We start from the raw sequence: 19490 nt of genomic DNA, 5'->3' as shown, positions 1-19490 counted from the left end.
TGTGAATCTTAACGCGCTTTTTAATTAAAAAGATACATTCATTGAAAATTTCATCAATTTGACCAACATTTCTTATATATATATATATACTAAATTATATGATGTGATTGTGAAAAGTTAAAAAAATCTTAGTTTAATCCCGTTTTCAATCAATTTCTCATATGCAACGGGATAAACTAAGCTCAATTATGCGTACATTTTTCCAATCACAACTAATAAACTAAAATACTATATATATATATATATATATATATATATATTATCAAACTAAAAAGTGCAGATCAAACTAGAAATCTAAGGTGTATAGAAGCAAAAGTGCAAAGTGCAGAAACTAAATAGTACTCAAGACAACTAATATATACAAGAATCTAAAAGTGCAACAAAGTAGAAATACAAATACTGAAAAGTAAAACAAAAATAAAAGCAAAAGTGTCTAAATGGTTCACCAAAATATAACTCTACCGTTGAAGGCGACCTCCCCACACTTAAATCACAGCATCGTCCTCGATGTTCTCAATCAAGCTGGGTGAGAAGGATCATCACCCACTGGTACACTGTCAGCTGCAGGTGTTGGTGCCTCTGTCAAATCCTCAGGCTGAGTCTCCGCATGCTGTGCAACTCCCTGCTGGTCCTCCTACTGCGCCTCCTCCTCCTGGTCCTCCTCCTCCTCCTCAAAGTGCTCCGAGGGTGTCAGGTTCAGAGGGATGTCAGTACGCCCAGTAGTCATAATCAGTTTCAGATGGGCATAGCGTCGCTTGTTGCGACGCTCCAACTGCGCATAGCGTCGCTGATTGCGGCGCTCTATCTGATCAATGCGCTCGAAAAGGCGCTTTACAAGGTGGTAAACTGGCTGAGAAGTGGATGGTGGTGCTGCTGAAGTAGGTGGTGTTGCAGGTGCTGCTGAGGATGTGGCCGCCTCAGTGGGAGTAGTAGTATGTGGTCGGTGGCCTAGGGGTCTGAACTGCTTGCCATGCGGAATAACCTTCTTACACTCGGTAATCAGTTGTCTTTCATCCTGGGGCTCCCAAGGCACCTCAGCTCGAGTAGCCATCTGAGTGATCAAATAAGGAAAAGCCAAGGGGTCTCTGACATGAACTCTAGACATATACTTCCTGATGAGTCTTGGAAGGTATAGGTCATTCCCTTCCATGACACACCAGATAAGAAGGATCATAGTTGCTGGCACCTCTGACTCGTGAGTACTAGGCATAACATAATTGCTCAGTATTTGTTTCCACAGCCTAGCCTCATCATTGAGATAATCAACCTTGATACCCCGTGGAGTTTTCTTCGACTTACCCATAACCCACGAAACATCTGGATCAATGGCTATAGTATGCCAGACGGCATCCCAATCAAAGCTCATAAATCGAATAGCTTCCTCGGCCTTCTGAAAACCATCTGTATCATCTGTTTTAGGTTGAAAGTGGAGGATATCCTGTATTGCCTCCTCTGTGACTAAGATCTGCTTGCCCCTAAGCTGCACTGCATCAAGGGTCGTCCTATAATAGTTGAAATAGAACTCACGGACCCATGGTGCGTTCACATCCACCAGATCTCTATCCAAAAATACCTAACTTCTCTGTTCAATCTGATGTTCAGTATACTTCCTCAGCTCGGTTGGTATTTTGAGCTTTCTTTCTAAGTAGAGGTTCAATTTTTCCACAAATACCGGAAACCGGAGTTCACAGTAAAGGTTAGCAAATTTGACTGAGTCGTTAGCAGGTACAAGTTGATCAGCCTTTTCTTGATCACTAAATTTCTTTTCACACCAAAATTCATCCGATAGAACAACGGATGACTGTCCTCTCTTCCTTTTACTAGAGCCCGGCCTTAGCCTTGCCTTTCCCTTTCCTATCAGACATCCTGAAAAATAGAATTCCCAGGGTACAGATTATCAAATCAAAGAAGAGAAACAGAAAGGCAAACAATATGTAAGCAAAACAAACAGAAGATAGGCAACAGAGGAGTTAAAGCTAAAACATGAAGTGAGTCAGAAAGAGATAAATCATTGGAATGAAAGAAAGGTAGGATTCAAAGAAGTCAATTAGAAATCATAATCCAAGAATCTATACAATAAAATTTAGAATGCTTATTTATTAAGAAACAACAAGTATCATGCCTCAAAAGAAATTAAAAGAGTTAGTTTGAAAAGGGTGAAAACTAAAAAAAAAAGTGAGAAAGTCAATTTAGTTAAAAGTGAGAGAAGTGGTTTAAAATTAGTGGCATGGTAATGTAGTTCCTAACTTCAAGAAGTTCAAAAGGTTTAAGAACAAGCAAACTCATATCCATGCATACAATGCAAGTCATTGATGATGAAACATGTAATGAAAGAAGCATAAAAATTATTGAAATCATCAACAATGCATGTCAAATAGAAAGGGGACCAAAAGGAATGGAAATGATAACCCATTGGTGCACGAAATCACAATCACACTTTTGTAATTCCGCACAACTAACCAGCAAGTGCACTGGGTCGTCCAAGTAATACCTTACGTGAGTAAGGGTCGATCCCACGGAGATTGTCGGCTTGAAGCAAGCTATGGTTATCTCGTAACTCTTAGTCAGGATATCAATAACTCTAAGATTTAATTGTAAAAAGTAGAAGAACATGAAATAAATACTTATTTTGCAGTAATGGAGAACAGGTTGAGGTTTTGGAGATGCTCCATCTTCTGAATCTCTGCTTTCCTATTGTCTTCTTCTTCTTCAAGCACGCAAGGCTCCTTCCATGGCAAGCTGTATGTTGGGTTTCACCGTTGTCAATGGCTGCCTCCCGTCCTCTCAGTGAAAATGTTCAACGCGCTTTGTCACAGCACGGCTAATCATCTGTCGGTTCTCGATCATGTCGGAATAGAATCCAGTGATTCTTTTGCATCTGTCACTAACGCCCAACACTCGCGAGTTTGAAGCTCGTCACAGTCATTCAATCCTTGAATCCTACTCAGAATACCACAGACAAGGTTTAGACCTTCCGGATTCTCAAGAATGGCCGCCAATGGATTCTAGCTTATACCACGAGGATTCTGATTAAGGAATCCAAGAGATACACACTCAATCGAAGGTAGAACGGAGGTGGTTGTCGGGCAAACGTTCATAGGTGAGAATGGTGATGAGTGTCATGGATCATCACATTCATCAGGTTGAAGAACAAGTGGTATCTTGGAATAGAACAAGCATGATTGAATGGGAAAAACAGTAGTAATTGCATTAATCCATCAAGACACAGCAGAGCTCCTCACCCCCAACCATGGGGTTTAGAGACTCATGCCGTAGAAGATACAAAATGAAACGTGTAATGTGTCATGAGGTAAAGATACAATAGCAAAAAGGTCTTATTTATAGAGAACTAGTAGCCTAGGGTTTACAGAAATGAGTAAATGACGTAAATATCCACTTCCGGGCCCACTTGATGTGTGCTTGGGCTGAGCATTGAAGCATTTTCGTGTAGAGACTTCTCTTGGAGTTAAACGCCAGCTTTTGTGCCAGTTTGGGCGTTTAACTCCCACTTTTGTGCCAGTTCCGGCGTTTAACGCCGGGAATTCTAATGCTGACTTTGAACGCCAGTTTGGACCATCAAATCTTGGGCAAAGTATGGAATATTATATATTGATGGAAAGCCCTAGATGTCTACTTTCCAATGCAATTGAGAGCGCACCAATTGGGCTTCTGTAGCTCCAGAAAATCCACTTCGAGTGCAGGGAGGTCAGAATCCAATAGCATCTGTAGTCCTTTTTAGCCTCTGAATCAGATTTTTGCTCAGGTCCCTCAATTTCAGCCAGAAAATACCTTAAATCATAGAAAAATACACAAACTCATAGTAAAGTCCAGAAAAGTGAATTTTAAATAAAAACTAATAAAAATATAATAAAAACTAACTAAAACATGCTAAAAACATACTAAAAACAATGCCAAAAAGCGTATAAATTATCCGCTCATCACAACACCAAACTTAAATTGTTGCTTGTCCCCAAGCAACTGAAAATAAAATAGGATAAAAAGAAGAGAATATACAATGAATTCCAAAAACAGCTATGAAGATCAGTATTAATTAGATGAGCGGGGCTTTTAGCTTTTTGCTTCTGAACAGTTTTGGCATCTCACTTTATCCTTTGAAGTTCAGAATGATTGGCATCTATAGGAACTCAGAATCCAGATTGTGTTACTGACTCTCCTAGTTAAGTATGTTGATTCTTGAACACAGCTACTTTATGAGTCTTGGCCGTGGCCCTAAGCACTTTGTTTTCCAGTATTACCACCGGATACATAAATGCCACAGACACATAACTGGGTGAACCTTTTTAGATTGTGACTCAGCTTTGCTAGAGTCCCCAATTAGAGTTGTCCAGGGTTCTTAAGCACACTCTTCTTTTTGCTTTGGACCTCGACTCTAACCGCTCAGTCTCAAGTTTTCACTTGACACCTTCACGCCACAAGCACATGGTTAGGGACAGCTTTGTTTTAGCCGCTTAGGCCAGGATTTTATTCCTGTGGGCCCTCCTATCCACTGATACTCAAAGCCTTGGATCCTTTTTATCACCCTTGCCTTTTGGTTTAAAGGGGTATTGGCTTTTTCTGCTTGTTTTTTCTCTTTTTTTTTTGCATATATCTTTTTTTTTTCTGCAAGCTTTTCACTGCTTTTTCTTGCTTCAAGAACCAATTTTATGATTTTTCAGATCATCAGATAACATTTCTCCTTTTCCTTTCATTCTTTCAAGAGCCAACAATTTTAACATTCATAAACAATCAAATTCAAAAATATGCACTGTTCAAGCATTCATTCAGAAAAACAATAGCATTGCCACCACATCAAGATAATTAAACTGTTTTAAAATTTGAAATTCATGCACTTCTTTTTCTTTTTCAATTAAAATCATTTTTTCCTTTAAGAAAGGTGATGGATTCATAGGACACTCATAGCTTTAAGGCATAGACACTAAGACACTAATGATCATAAGACACAAACATAGATAAACATAAGCATAAAAAATTCAAAAAACAGGAAAGTAAAGAACAAGGAGATTAAAGAACGGGTCCACCTTAGTGATGACGGCTTGTTCTTCCTCTTGAAGATCTTATGGAGTTCTTGAGCTCCTCAATGTCTCTTCCTTGCCTTTGTTGCTCCTCTCTCATGATTCTTTGATCTTCTCTAATTTCATGGAGGAGGATGAAATGTTCTTGGTGCTCCACCCCTTAGTTGTCCCATGTTGGAACTTAATTCTCCTAGGGAGGTGTTGATTTGCTCCCAGTAGTTTTGTGGAGGAAGATGCATCCCTTGAGGTATCTCAGGGATTTCATGATGAGGAATTTCCTCATGCTCTTGATGAGGTTCTCTTGTTTTCTCCATCCTTTTCTTAGTCATGGGCTTGAGGTTATGCCTTTTTAGTTGAACCGGCTTTCCTCTTGAAAGGGACCTCAGTGATCACTTTCTTCTTGGCCACAACTTCATAGAAGTGGTCTTGATGCACCCTTGAGAGGAATCTCTCCATCTCCCATGACTCGGAGGTGGAAGCTTTTGCCTTCCCTTTCCTCTTTCTAGAGGTTTATCCGGCCTTTGGTGCCATAAATGGTTATGAAAAAACAAAAAGCTTTAGCTTTTACCACACCAAACTTAGAAGGTTGCTCGTCCTCGAGCAAAAGAAGAAAGAAAAGAGTAGAAAGAAGAGAGTGGTGGGGTAGGTGGGGATCCTGTGGAGTCCACAGATCCTGAGGTGTCAAGGATAGCTCATCCCTGCACCGAGTGGTGTGCAAAAATGCCCTTTCTGCCAATTCTGGCGTTAAACGCCGGGCTGCTGCCCTTTTCTGGCGTTTAACGCTAGCTCCTTGCCCATTCCTGGCGTTAAACGCCAGTCTGGTGCCCCTTTCTGGCGTTAAACGCCCAGAAGGGTGCCAGACTGGGCGTTAAACGCCCATTTGCTGCCCTTACTGGTGTTTAAACGCCAGCAAGCTTTTCCTCCAGGGTGTGCTATTTTTTCCCTATTTTTCATTCTGTTTTTGCTTTTTCAATTGTTTTTGTGACTTCACATGATCATCAACCTACAGAAAACATAAAATAACAATGGAAAATAGTTAGATATAACATTGGGTTGCCTCCCAACAAGCGCTTCTTTATTGTCTTTAACTGGACCTCTCCTGAGACTCATTCAAGCCTCAGCGTTGAGCATTCCTGTTCAAAATTGAGTTCAAGATAATGTTTGATCCTCTGTCCATTAACAATGAACTTTTTATCAGAATCAATATCTTGAAGCTCAATATATCCATATGGTGACACTCCTGTAATCACATACGGACCCCTCCATCGGGATTTCAGTTTTCCTGGGAATAGTCTGAGCCTAGAGTTGAAGAGTGATGGGATATTTTAGTGGAAAAATGAATTTCTCCAAAACACCCAAAACTAACCGGCAAGTGCACCGGGTCGCATCAAGTAATAATAACTCACGGGAGTGAGGTCGATCCCACAGGGATTGAAGGATTGAGCAATTTTAGTTTAGTGGTTGATTTAGTCAAGCGAATCAAGATTTGGTTGAGTGATTTGTGATTTGCAGAATTTAAATTGCATGGAAAGTAAAGGGAATGGGTAATTGACATGAAATTAAAGAGAACAGGAATTTAAATGCTAAATATTAAAGAACAAGAAATTAAATGGCAGAAACTTAGAACGCAAGAAATGGAAATTGCAGAATCTTAAAGTGCAAGAAATGTAAATAGCTTGAATTGTAAAAGGAATTGGGAGTTGGATTTGCAGAAATTAAACGAGGGAAAGTAAATTGCAACCAACAGAGAAGTAAAAGAACACTTGGATTGAACCGGATCTAAAAACAGAATTGTAAATAAGCATGAAAACAGTAAATAGGGAATGGGAAATGGGAAATCCGGATCTCAGGACCCAAGAGACTAGATAACCAAGTCTAGATCTCAATGCCTTCCTAGATCCAACAAGAACAATTGCAAAGGAATTGTAAATTGCAAAGAAAGTAGATGAAGAACAATTAACAGAAATTAAATTCAATAAGCAGTAGAAGAAACAGAGAGATCTTCGGATGAGATTAAAACAGAATTCCTTCAATTCTCCAACCCAAGATCCAAGACAATTGCAATCGAAATTGAAAGCAATAAAACTAAGAGGAAGAGAGTGGAATTCTCCTTCCCCGAAACTAAGAAATTAAAGATCACTCAATATCCAAAGCTCTCCGAAAACTATTATGAAAACTCAAAAGGAAAGCTCCCTCAGAACTTGAATTCTATCCTATTTATACACTTTCTTCAAATGATCTTCAAGCCTTGAGTTGGGCCTTTGCTCTTGGTGGAATTGGGTTAAGAGAGGCCTTGGTTGTTTGCTCTTGGAGTTTGGAGAGGAACCAAAGTGAACCAAGTGAACCGGGTTGGAGTTTTGCAAAAGTTTGAGTAAAAGTTTGAGTAAAAGTTTGAGGCAAACTTTTGGTCCAACTTTTCATATCAGCCCCCATGTTTTGCTGATACCCACGTTGGTGCAAAAGTTAGGGGTCTAACTTTTGCTCCAACGTTGGCCTTCCTTAGTGCACTTATGGCGCCAACGTTAGCCCAAAAGTTAGGGGCTAACGTTGGCGCAAACTTTTGCTCCCCCTTTGTGTTTTTCATGTGCCAACGTTAGCCCAAAAGTTAGAGGCTAACGTTGGCGCAAACTTTTGGTGGCCAGGGGGTGTTTTTCTTATGCCAACGTTAGCCATAAAGTTAGGGGCTAACGTTGGCGCAAACTTTTGGTGCCCAGGAAGTGTTTTTCTCATGCCAACGTTAGCCACAAAGTTAGGGGCTAACGTTGGCGCAAACTTTTGGTGCCCAGGGAGTGTTTTTCTCATGCCAACGTTAGCCACAAAGTTAGGGGCTAACGTTGGCGCAAACTTTTGGTGCCCAGGGAGTAACTTTCATGTGTCAACGTTAGCCCAAAAGTTAGGGGCTAACGTTGGGGCTAACTTTTCACCCAAAAGTTTGTGCAAAAGTTTGAGGCTAACTTTTGGTCCAACTTTTTGCTTCCTGGTTCATTTTCACTTATTCCATTGTCCTTTCTTTACTCCTAACCATTCCTTCTTGCTTCAACCTTTCTCCAAGCTTTCTTCACCTATCATTAATCAACCAAACACATCAAAGCTATGCTTAAAATCATGAGATATTCATTTTATCATAATATGTGACAATTATAGCATAAAACCTCATGAAATAGCATGAATTCATACATGGTCGATTCAATCAAAGGAAGCATGAAAATTTACCCAAATTAGCTTACTTGTAGCTCAAGAAAGTGCATAATTCAATTGAAAACAAAAGAAAAAGGCTAGTGAAGCTAGGCTAAGATGACTTGTCATCACAACACCAAACTTAAAGCTTGCTTGTCCCCAAGCAAGAAAAGATTTATGCTCATAGGTTCTTTCACTTAAGACGGATTGAAGAACAACTTGTCAGGTCCTGTGAGTGAAGTGATCAAGTGTCAATGGGGTGAACTCTAAATCATATGCTCTTGCAAGGGCTTCAGTGCTCACTAGTCCTCACATATTGGGAGTCTTAGGTCTTAGGATTTTCATCCAAATGGTATCATGGAGATCTCTTTATATGTAGTCACCTTGAAGCAGCTTATAGTTTCTGTGCTTTGGCCTTGACTCTAAGTGTCATGTCTCAAAGCGGCTCTTTAGATAAGCTTTCAATCAATACTCCTAAACCAGTTGGTTTTAAGGTATTAGGTGTTAAAGCACCCCTAAGGATTTACTTGCTCAAGCCTCTTTCCTTGACACAGCTCAACCACAAGCATTTACTAGGCTAACAACTCTTTGAGTTTTGTTTCTTCTTTCTTTTTCTGCCTAGTAATTGATGCTCAGAGCCTTGGGCCATGTTCTTTTTGCTTTTGTATTTTCTTTATTTTCTTTTGTTTTGTTTGCTGCTTCTTGGATCAATAGATTTTTGAGAATCTCCACAATACTTCTTTGAACTTCATGTCCTGCCTATGAGCTCCCATGCAAGTTTTCACAAGCATGCAACCTCAATACATAATCATACGACTAGAACCACCACTTCTCCTAATCTTTTGCTTGCCTCAAAATTGTTTGATTCCTCAATCCTTCTTTTCAAAGAACTTTCATGTGATGCATTTTTTTGAACATTGAGTGCAAACAAGTTTTGAAGAGAAAAATGTTGTGAATGATCAAGCATCTTGCTTATTGAATTTCAGAAAAGAAAAAAAAAACTATACTGAACAGACAGATAATCAGGGAAACAAAACCACTCTCAATTATAGCAGTGTTCAATGCAAGATAATCACTTAACAATACAACCTTTTGGAGTTCGCTTGCTTTACTCCTCATCATCATCATCACTGATCCACACATTCCTCTTTCATCTCTTTGGTTGATGATGTTTAATCCTTCCAAAAGTTTGTATGGTATCCTGCAGTGATATTGAAAGTTGCTTGTTCCCCAAGCACTTGAAAAATGGTTAGCATGCATGATTTATTTGTGGGCTTTTGTACTTACTTTGGTGTGGGAATACCAAACTTAGTACCCTGCCAATGGTTCTTGTTCATCAGACTAACCAGATGTGAAACTCTTTTTCTTTTTCAAAAGTAACAAAACTGAAAACTAAAGAATAGCAAAATAGTTAACTAGTTTATATAACTGCTTGAAGCTAGCATTATGCAGAAGGTGAGAATATGTTTTTAAATGAGATTTTGTTGGAACACCAAACTTAGAATCCTTCATTCTCCTTTATATTGTTTTGGTGTGCAACACCAAACTTAGCTTCTGGCAATATAGATAAAACTAATTAACCTTTTTATTAAAATTGCTATGAAAAGAAAACTACCTCAGGTTGGGTTGCCTCCCAACAAGCACTCTTTTATTGTCACTAGCTTGACATCCTTCATCCTCTGATCAGGGAAGTTGAGGCTTCTGTTGCCTTTGGGTTCCTCCTTTCACCGTAGCCTTTTCACTTTTTTCCATGACTCCCTTCTCTTTCAACCCAGCATTCTTTTCATGGCTCTTTGGGTTCAGAGTCCCCTTCTTCTCACCCAATTCAGCAAGGTTTTGAACCAGTTGTTCCATCTGCCTTTCAATTCTTTTGAGATAGGCCTCTTGGTTTTTCCTTATATCCTCCTGCTCTATTATTGTCATTTCTTGAACTTTCATAAACCTTTCCATCATCATTTCTAGAACATAGAGTTTTTGGAAGTTTAGGATTGGTTGTGGCTGTGTCAGCTGTGGTGGTTGATGTAAGTCATTTTGGGTGGGTGGTGAGGTAGGACGGGGTTGGAGGTGTGTATATTGGGGTGGTGTGTAGTGATTTTTGTTGGTATGGTGGTGTTTTTGTAGGTTTGGGAAGTTGGGTGGTGCACGAAATTGTAATGTTAATGTTCACATTACTCTCTTACAACTTCGCACAACTAACCAGCAAGTGCACTGGGTCGTCCAAGTAATACCTTACGTGAGTAAGGGTCGAATCCCACGGAGATTGTTGGTTTGAAGCAATCTATGGTTATCTTGTAAATCTTAGTCAGGAAGTCAATTATGTTTATCAGTCGAATTATGAATAACCGGTAGAGCATAAATTAAAAGTTACTTGTTGTGCAGTAATGGAGAATATGTTGGAGTTTTGGAGATGCTTTGTCTTCTGAATCTCTGTTTTCCTCTGTCTTCTGATTCACGCACGCATGTCCTCCTATGGCAAGCTGTGTGTTGGTGGATCACCGTTGTCAATGGCTACCATCCATCCTTCCAGTGAAAACTACGCTCACGCGCTCTGTCACAGCACGGCTAATCTCCGGTTGGTTCTCGATCCGGTTGGAATAGGATTTACTATCCTTTTGCATCTGTCACTAACGCCCAGCCTTCAGGAGTTTGAAGCTCGTCACAGTCATTCAATCCTTGAATCCTACTCGGAATACCACAGACAAGGTTTAGACTTTCCGGATTCTCATGAATGCTGCCATCAGTTCTAGCTTATACCACGGAGATTCTGATTAAGAGATCTCAGAGATACTCATTCAATCGGATATAGAACGGAGGTGGTTGTCAGGCACACGTTCATGGTTTGAGGAAGGTGATGAATGTCACTGATCATCACCTTCATCACAGTTAAGCGCGAATGAACATCTTAGATAGGAACAAGAGTGTTTGAATGGAAAACAGAAATACTTGCATTAATTCATCGAGACACAGTAGAGCTCCTCACCCCCAACAATGGGGTTTAGAGACTCATGCCGTCAGAGAATACAAAGTTTAGATCTGAAATGTCATGAGATACAAAATAAGTCTCTAAAAGTTGTTTAAATACTAAACCAGTAGCCTAGGGTTACAAAATATGAGTGGACTATGATGGATGATGCAGAGATCCACTTCTGGGGCCCACTTGGTGTGCTGGGGCCCACTTGGTGTGTGCTGGGGCTGAGACTTTAAGCAATTCACGTGCAGAGGCCATTTGTGGAGTTGAACGCCAGTTTTTGTGCCAGTTTGGGCGTTCAACTCCAGTTTTTGATCCTTTTCTGGCGCTGGACGCCAGAATTGGGCAGAGGACTGGCGTTGAACGCCAGTTTACGTCGTCTATTCTTGTGCAAAGTATAGACTATTATACATTGCTGGAAAACCCTGGATGTCTACTTTCCAACGCAATTGGAAGCGCGCCATTTCGAGTTCTGTAGCTCCAGCAAATTCACTTTGAGTACAGGGAGGTCAGAATCCAACAGCATCAGCAGTCCTTTTTCAGCCTGAATCAGATCTTTGCTCAGCTCCTTCAATTTCAGTCAGAAAAATACCTGAAATTACAGAAAAACACACAACTCATAGTAAAGTCCAGAAATATGAATTTTTCCTAAAAACTACTAGGAATAGACTAAAAACTAACTAAAACATACTCTAAACTATATGAAATTATCCCCAAAAAGCGTATAAAATATCCGCTCATCACAACACCAAACTTAAACTGTTGCTTGTCCTCAAGCAACTAGACAAATAAAATAGAAGACTAATAGGTTGAGAAGCAATAATATCTCAGAGTTTTTGATTGAAGCTCAGACTCTAATTAAATGAGCGGGACTAGTAGCTTTTTGCTTCTGAACAGTTTTGGGCATCTCACTTTATCCATTGAAGCTCAGAGTGATTGGCATCTATAGGAACTCAGAATTCAGATAGTGTTATTGATTCTCTTAGTTCAGTGTGATGATTCTTGAACACAGCTTCTTTATGAGTCTTGGCCGTGGCCCTAAGCACTTTGTTTTCCAGTATTACTACCGGATACATAAATGCCACAGACACATAACTGGGTGAACCTTTTCAGATTGTGACTCAGCTTTGCTAAAGTCCCCAATTAGAGGTGTCCAGAGTTCTTAAGCACACTCTTCTTTTTGCTTTGGACCTTGACTTTAACCGCTCAGTCTCAAGTTTTCACTTGACACCTGCACGCCACAAGCACATGGTTAGGGACAGCTTGGTTTAGCCGCTTAGACCAGGATTTCAGTCCTTTAGGCCCTCCTATCCACTGATGCTCAAAGCCTTGGGATCCTTTTTAATTGCCCTTGCCTTTTGGTTTTAAGGGTTATTGGCTTTTTCTGCTTGCTTTTTTTTTTTTTTTTCTGCAAGCTTTGTTCTTTGCTGCTTTTTCTTGCTTCAAGAATCATTTTTATGATTTTTCAGATTATCAATAACATGTCTCATGTTCATTATTCTTTCAAGAGCCAACATATTTAACAGTCTTAAACAACAAATTCAAAAGACATATGCGCTGTTCAAGCATTCATTCAGAAGACAGAAAGCATTGCCACCATATTTAACCAATTAGAATTTGTTTTATTTAAACTCGAAATTTTATTGCTTCTTATTCAAAAGATCTACTATTTTATTCATGTCTAATGATGATGAGAAAAATAAACTATAGCTTAATTGGAGATAAAATCAAATAGATAGTAATTACTATTATATGACTTCTAAGGTAAACTTTTTATAAGGACACTGTCACAGAGTTACGGCAGAAATTGGAAATTAACAACCTTTATTCTGGAGGTATGGGAGTTCCTCTGATCCTTGGGAGACTTGGTATCACAGAAGACTTTTGGCGCTTCAGTTCCCTTAAGTCACGTCCCTGCTCCTCTTGTTCTTTAAGCATATGGGTCAGCATTTGACTGTGTTCCTTCTGTTGTTTTATTATTTGCTCCATAGCTTCCTGTATCTTGGTGACAGACGTCTCAAGATGTTCCCAATATTCTGCTTGAGGAATCTCTGGGAGGAATTCCTGTGCTCTCTTCTTGATATGATCCTCCTGTGCTTGTTGTCTCTCCATTGATGCTTTGGTGATTGACTTTTCAATTAGGATATATTCAGTTATTCCCATCTTGACTCCAGCGTCCTTGCAGAGCAGAGAAATCACACTTGGATAAGCCAACCTGGCCTCTCTTGAATTTTTGTTAGCACTCTTATAGAGCTCTGTTGAAATCAGCTGATGAACCTCCACTTCCTTTCCCATCATAATGCAATGAATCATCACTGCTCTCTTAACTGTGACTTCAGAACGGTTGCTGGTGGGCAGCAGAGAACGCCCAATGAAGTCCAGCCATCCTCTGGCGACTGGTTTGAGATCCTCCCTCTTGAGTTGATTTGGGACGCCCTTTGTGTTGGTGGTCCACCTGGCTTCAGGGATACAGATGTCCTTTAGAACCTTATCCAGGCCAATGTCTACTCTCATCATCCTCCTGTTGAAGGAGTCTGGATCATCCTTTAGCTGAGGTAGCTTTAATATCTCTCTGATCTTGTCAGGGGTGGTATGAACAATCTTTCCCCTGACCATGGTCCGAAATTCGTAGCAGGCTGTTCCAGATAGTCTTTGCTTGTCAGTCTGCCACATATTAGCATAGAACTCCTGGACCATGTTCCTTCCTACTTTCGTTTCAGGATTAGCTAAGACTTCCCAGTTCCTGATTCGAATTTGCTCCTGGATCTCCGGATATTCATCTTCTTTCAGATCGAATCTAACTTCCGGGATCACTGATCTCAGACCCATTACTTTAAGATAATGGTCTGAATGTTCTTTAGATAAGAACTTCTCTTGATTCCAAAGTGGTTTTGGAACGCTCTCTTTCTTGTCTCTAGGAGTGTATTGTTTCCCTTTGGGAGCCATGATCTTAGTGATTTCGGAAAAACACACCAAACTTAGAGGTTTGCTTGTCCTCAAGCAAAAGAAAAGAAAGGAGAGGGATAGAAGGAGATTGAGTAGCACTTGTTGATGAAGGAGGGGGGAGGCCGAACCCAATTTAAAAGGGGGGGGGTGGATTTTCGAAAAATTGGAGGAGATAAGATAAAAAGATTGAGTTGAAAAAGATAAGATAGAAGATATAGTTTAATTTTGAAAAGATAGGATAGATTTTTGAAAAAGATAATTCTGGATTTTGAAAAAGATAATATGAAAAAGATATTGAAAAAGATATGGATTAGTTGAAAAGATTTTGAAAAGAGTTGGATTGAATTTGGAAAGATGGATTTTTAGAAATTAAGGTTTTTAGAAATCAGGGTTCTTGATATGTTCATGTAAAAATCATGCATTGAAGCATAAAATTTGAAATTAAAATGGAAATACGTGTGGGATTGCTTGGATTTGGCTCCTTCCTGTCCTCCTGGCATTTGAACGCCCAAACACTGCCTGTTTTGGGCGTTCAGCGCCCAAATGCTGATCTCCTGGGCGTTCAGCGCCCAGTTGCTGCCATTCCTGGCGTTCAACGCCCAGTGGGTGGCCATTTCTGGCGTTGAACGCCCAAATGCTGCCATTACTGGCGTTCAGCGCCCAGTGGATGCCCATTTTGGGCGCTGAACGCCCAAAATGCCCCTTTACTGGCGTTTTCTTGCCATTGAGCTCTTTTACTCTGTTTTGTGTGCCGAGGTCTTCTGTAAATGATTATTTACCTTGTTGTCAATGAACTCTATATAAAAAATAAAGATAGAAATAGGGCAAGATGCTTAGAGGATTGTTGCCCCATGGCTGGGTTGCCTCCCAGCAAGCGCTTCTTTATTGTCTTTAGCTGGACCTTGCTGAGCTTTTAATCTAGCTGCAGCCTTGAGCATTCCTGCTCAGTGTTGCCTTCAAGATAATGCTTGATTCTCTGTCCATTGACAATGAACTTCTTATCAGAATCAATATCTTGAAGCTCCACATAACCATATGGTGACACACTTGTAATCACGTATGGTCCCCTCCACCGGGATTTCAGTTTCCCGGGGAATAGCCTGAGTCTAGAGTTAAACAACAGGACCTTCTGTCCTGGTTCAAAGATTCTAGATGACAGCTTTCTGTCATGCCATTTTTTTGATTTTTCTTTATAAAGTTTGGCATTTTCGAAAGCTGTGAATCTGAATTCCTCTAGCTCATTTAGCTGGAGCAATCATTTTTCTCCTGCTAATTTGGCATCTAAATTTAGGAATCTGGTTGCCCAATAAGCTTTATGTTCCAGTTCCACGGGCAGGTGACATGCCTTACCATACACAAGTTGGTATGGAGAGGTCCCTATAGGGGTCTTGAATGCTGTTCTGTAAGCCCACAGAGCATCATCCAAGCTCCTTGCCCAATCCTTTCTACGGGTATTTACTGTCCGTTCCAGGATTCTCTTTAATTCTCTGTTAGAGACTTCAGCTTGCCCGTTGGTTTGTGGATGATATGGAGTGGCCACTTTGTGGCGAATTCCATACCGAACCATGGCAGAGTAAAGCTGTTTATTGCAGAAGTGAGTGCCCCCATCACTGATTAACACTCTAGGGACACCAAACCTGCTAAAGATATGTTTCTGGAGGAACTTCAGCACTGTTTTAGTATCATTGGTGGGTGTGGCAATAGCCTCAACCCATTTTGATACATAGTCAACTGCCACCAGAATATAAGTGTTTGAGTATGATGGTGGGAAAGGTCCCATGAAGTCAATTCCCCATACATCAAACAACTCTATTTCCAAGATTCCTTGTTGAGGCATGGCGTAACCATGAGGCAGATTACCAGCTCTTTGGCAACTGTCACAATTACGTACAAATTCTCGGGAATCTTTATAGAGTGTGGGCCAATAGAAGCCACATTGGAGGACCTTGGTGGCTGTTCGCTCACCTTCGAAATGGCCTCCATATTGAGATCCATGGCAATGCCATAGGATTCTCTGTGCTTCCTCTCTGGGGACACACCTACGGATAATTCCGTCTGCACATCTCTTAAAGAGATAGGGTTCATCCCACAAGTAGTACTTTGCATCAGTAATTAGTTTCTTTTTTTGTATTCTATTGTACTCCTTGGGTATGAACCTTGCAGCTTTATAGTTTGCAATATCGGCAAACCATGGTGCTTCCTGAATGGCAAATAGATGCTCATCAGGGAATGTCTCAGAGATCTCAAGGAAGGGGAGGGACGTCCCTTCCACTGGCTCTATCCGGGACAGATGATCAGCTACTTGGTTCTCTGTCCCTTTTCTGTCTCTTATTTCTATATCAAACTCTTGCAGAAGCAATACCCATCTGATGAGCCTGGGTTTTGAATCCTGCTTTGTGAGTAGATATTTAAGAGCAGCATGGTCTGTATACACAATCACTTTTGATCCTACTAAGTATGATCTGAACTTGTCAATGGCGTAAACCACTGCAAGTAGTTCTTTTTCTGTGGTTGTGTAATTTTTCTGGGCATCATTTAGAACGCGGCTGGCATAATAAATGACATGCAGAAGCTTGTCATGCCTCTGTCCCAATACTGCACCAATGGCATGATCACTGGCATCACACATTAACTCAAATGGCAATGTCCAGTCTGGTGCAGAAATGACTGGTGCTGAGACCAGCTTAGCTTTCAGCGTTTCAAACGCCTGCAAGCATGCTGTGTCAAACACAAATGGCGTGTCAGCAGCTAGCAGATTGCTTAGAGGTTTTGCGATTTTTGAAAAATCCTTTATAAACCTCCTATAGAATCCTGCATGCCCCAGAAAGCTTCTGATTGCCTTAACATTGGCAGGTGGTGGTAATTTTTCAATTACCTCTATTTTTGCTTGATCCACCTCTATTCCCTTGTTTGAGATCTTATGCCCAAGAACAATTCCTTCAGTCACCATGAAGTGACACTTTTCCCAGTTTAAAACTAGGTTGGTTTCTTGGCATCTTTTCAGAACAAGTTTCAGGTGATCAAGACAGGAGCTGAATGAGTCTCCATATACTGAGAAGTCATCCATGAAGACTTCCAGAAATTTTTCCACCATATCAGAGAAAATAGAGAGCATGCATCTCTGGAAGGTTGCAGGTGCATTGCATAGCCCAAAGGGCATCCTTCTGTAAGCAAACACTCCGGATGGACATGTGAATGCTGTTTTCTCTTGATCCTGGGGATCTACTGCAATCTGGTTATAGCCTGAGTAGCCGTCCAAAAAGCAGTAATAATCATGACCTGCTAGTCTCTCTAGCATCTGGTCTATGAATGGTAAAGGAAAATGATCCTTTCTGGTTGCTGTATTGAGCCTTCTGTAGTCAATACACATGCGCCACCCTGTAACTGTTCTTGTAGGAACCAGTTCATTTTTTTCATTATGAATCACTGTCATGCCTCCCTTTTTTGGGACGACTTGAACAGGGCTCACCCAGGGGCTATCAGAAATGGGATAAATAATCCCAGCCTCTAGTAATTTGGTGACCTCTTTCTACACCACTTCCTTCATGGCTGGATTTAGCCGCCTCTGTGGTTGAACCACTGGTTTGGCATTATCCTCCAATAGGATTTTGTGCATGCATCTAGCTGGGCTTATGCCCTTAAGATCACCTATGGACCACCCAAGAGCTGTCTTGTGTGTCCTTAGCACTTGAATAAGTGCTTCCTCTTCCTGTGAATTTAAAGCAGAGTTTATGATCATTGGAAAAGTGTCACCTTCTCCTAGAAATACATATTTCAAGGATGGTGGCAGTGGCTTGAGCTCTGGTTTAGGAGGTTTTTCCTCTTTCAGAAGAAAGTTCAGAGGCTCTTTCATGTCCTCTGAATCCTCCAAATCAGGCTGAACATCTTTAAAGATGTCTTCCAACTCTGATTCGAGACTCTCAGCCATGTTGATCTCTTCTACCAAAGAGTCAATAAGGTCAACTTTCATGCAGTCTGTTGATGTGTCTGGATGCTGCATGGCTTTGACAGCGTTCAACTTGAACTCGTCATCGTTGACTCTCAGGGTTATTTCCCCTTGTTGGACGTCAATGAGGGATCGTCCAGTTGCTAGGAAGGGTCTTCCTAGAATGAGAGTGGCACTCTTGTGCTCCTCCATTTCCAGCACAACAAAGTCAGTGGGAAAGGCGAATGGCCCAACTCTGACAATCATGTCCTCAATCACGCCTGATGGGTATTTAGTGGAACCATCAGCAAGTTGGAGACATATCCGGGTTGGTTTAACTTCTTCAGTTAAGCCAAGCTTCCTGATAGTGGATGCAGGTATTAGGTTGATGCTTGCCCCAAGATCGCATAAAGCTGTCTTGGTGCAATCACCTTCTAATATGCATGGTATCAGAAAACTCCCAGGGTCTTTAAGCTTTTCAGGAAAGCTTTTCAGAATGACTGCACTGCATTCTTCAGTGAGGAGAACTCTTTCTGTTTCTCTCCACTCCTTTTTATGACTCAAGATCTCTTTCATGAACTTGGCATAAGAAGGTATTTGCTCAAGTGCCTCTGCAAATGGAATCTTTATTTCAAGAGTCCTTAGATAATCTGCAAAGCGAGCAAATTGCTTATCCTGCTCCTCTTTCCGGAGTTTTTGAGGATAAGGTATCTTGGCTTTATATTCCTCAACCTTAGTGGTTAAAGAAGCCTTTTTAGAGGGGTTGTTATCAGCACTTATGTGTGTCTGATCCCTCTCTGGCAATTGCGTACCAGAGTTAGAAGCTGGAGTGACGTTAGACGCCAACTCACTGTCTGTTCCTGGCGCCTGAACGCCAGAAATGTGCCCCTGTTGGGCGTTCAACGCCAGATTCTTGCCCATTTCTGGCGTTGAACGCCAATCCTGCCTTGTTTCTGGCGCTGAACGCCAGTTTTGGGCATGGTCTGGGCGTTCAGCGCCAGCCTTCCACCCATTTTCTGGCATTTTAGTGCCAGAATTATTTTTCCCTGGGCCCTTACTGTCCTCAGGGGGATATTTGGTGGGTTGCTCATTTCTTGAATTTTTGATGCCTTGAGGTGGGGCATTTAATGTTTTCCCACTTCTTAATTGAACTGCTTGGCATTCTTCTGCTATTTGCTTTGATAGCTGCTGCTTTGTTTGCTTAAACTGTTCTTCCATATGTATATTAGCTATCCTTGTCTCCTGTAACCTGTCTTTGAATTCAGCTAGCTGCTTTGTTAGAAAATCTAATTGATGATTGAATTCAGCAGCTTGTTTTACAGTACTGAATTCAGCAGTTACTGTTTTAACCTCTTCATTCATGGAAGGGTTGCTGCTTAGATACAGATGCTGATTCCTGGCAACTGTATCAATGAGCTCTTGAGCTTCTTCAATTGTCTTT

General features: G+C 40.9%; 1 pseudogene; it reads right to left on the bottom strand.

The window, feature by feature from the left end:
- Window positions 1-517: 517 nt before the first annotated feature.
- Window positions 518-1051, bottom strand: LOC148568209 (uncharacterized; annotated as a pseudogene).
- Window positions 1052-19490: the final 18439 nt, after the last annotated feature.

This window comes from Arachis ipaensis, chromosome B4 (genome assembly GCF_059453495.1).
Source record: "Arachis ipaensis isolate K30076 ecotype BB chromosome B4, ASM5945349v1, whole genome shotgun sequence".
NCBI classification, from domain to species: Eukaryota; Viridiplantae; Streptophyta; class Magnoliopsida; order Fabales; family Fabaceae; genus Arachis; species Arachis ipaensis.
The sequence above is the reverse complement of the archived record's forward strand: the minus strand, read 5'-3'. Positions and strand labels throughout refer to the sequence as shown.